Source organism: Brassica oleracea, chromosome C3 (genome assembly GCF_000695525.1).
Source record: "Brassica oleracea var. oleracea cultivar TO1000 chromosome C3, BOL, whole genome shotgun sequence".
Lineage (NCBI taxonomy): Eukaryota > Viridiplantae > Streptophyta > Magnoliopsida > Brassicales > Brassicaceae > Brassica > Brassica oleracea.
In genome coordinates, this window is record NC_027750.1 from 20,411,462 (window position 1) to 20,412,521 (window position 1,060).

Sequence of the window (1,060 nt, forward strand, 5' to 3'; positions counted from 1 at the left end):
AAAATAAGTAAATATACAATATAAAAAATACAAAAAATACATTAAACTTCTATCTGAAAAGTATATTACAATAAAAACTTGGATAAGTAAATATAAAATATAAGTAATAGAAATATTACATCAAACATCTATCGTAATATTACAATTTGATATAAAAGCAAAACATTTAGATAAGTAAATATACAATAAAAAAGTAAATATACAATATAAGAAATGAAAAAACTACATTAAACATCTATTTTAAAAATGTATAGTTTTACATTTTTATTATTTCCAGATATTTTATATGTAAATATAAAATATAAGTCAAACAAGCATACAATATAAGAAATATAAATATTACTTCAAACTTCTTTCATAATATTATCATTTGATATAAAAGCAAGAAAATTGAAATAAATAAATATACGATATAACAAAAAATAAACAATAGGTAAAATAAAATTAAGTAATTAAAAACTAAATTAAACATTTGTGTGAAAAAAATGCTTAGAAAAATAAATAATAAGTAAATATACAATTTAAAAAAATAGAAATATTTTATTAAACATCTATCATAATATTAGAATAAGTAAATATACAATATAAGAAAAAATACACAAAAAGTAAATATACATTAATAGAAATAGATACTAATAAAAAAGACATTTTGAGGTTCCATATAGGGTTTACATCAGCGAAAAAAACTTCTCCCATGAGACGAAGCATTATTATTATAAAAATAGAAAATAAATAATAAGTAAATATACAATATAAGAAAAAATACACAAAAAGTAAATATACATTAATAGAAATAGATACTAATAAAAAAGACATTTTGAGGTTCCATATAGGGTTTACATCAGCGAAAAAAACTTCTCCCATGAGACGAAGCATTATTATTATAAAAATAGAAAATAAATAATAAGTAAATAAACAATATAAGAAATAGAGACATTACATTAAACAATAATAATTAAATATATAATATAAAGAAAAATAAATAATTAGTAAATATACAATATAATAAATAGAAATATTACATTAAACATATATCATAATATTATCATTTGATATAAAA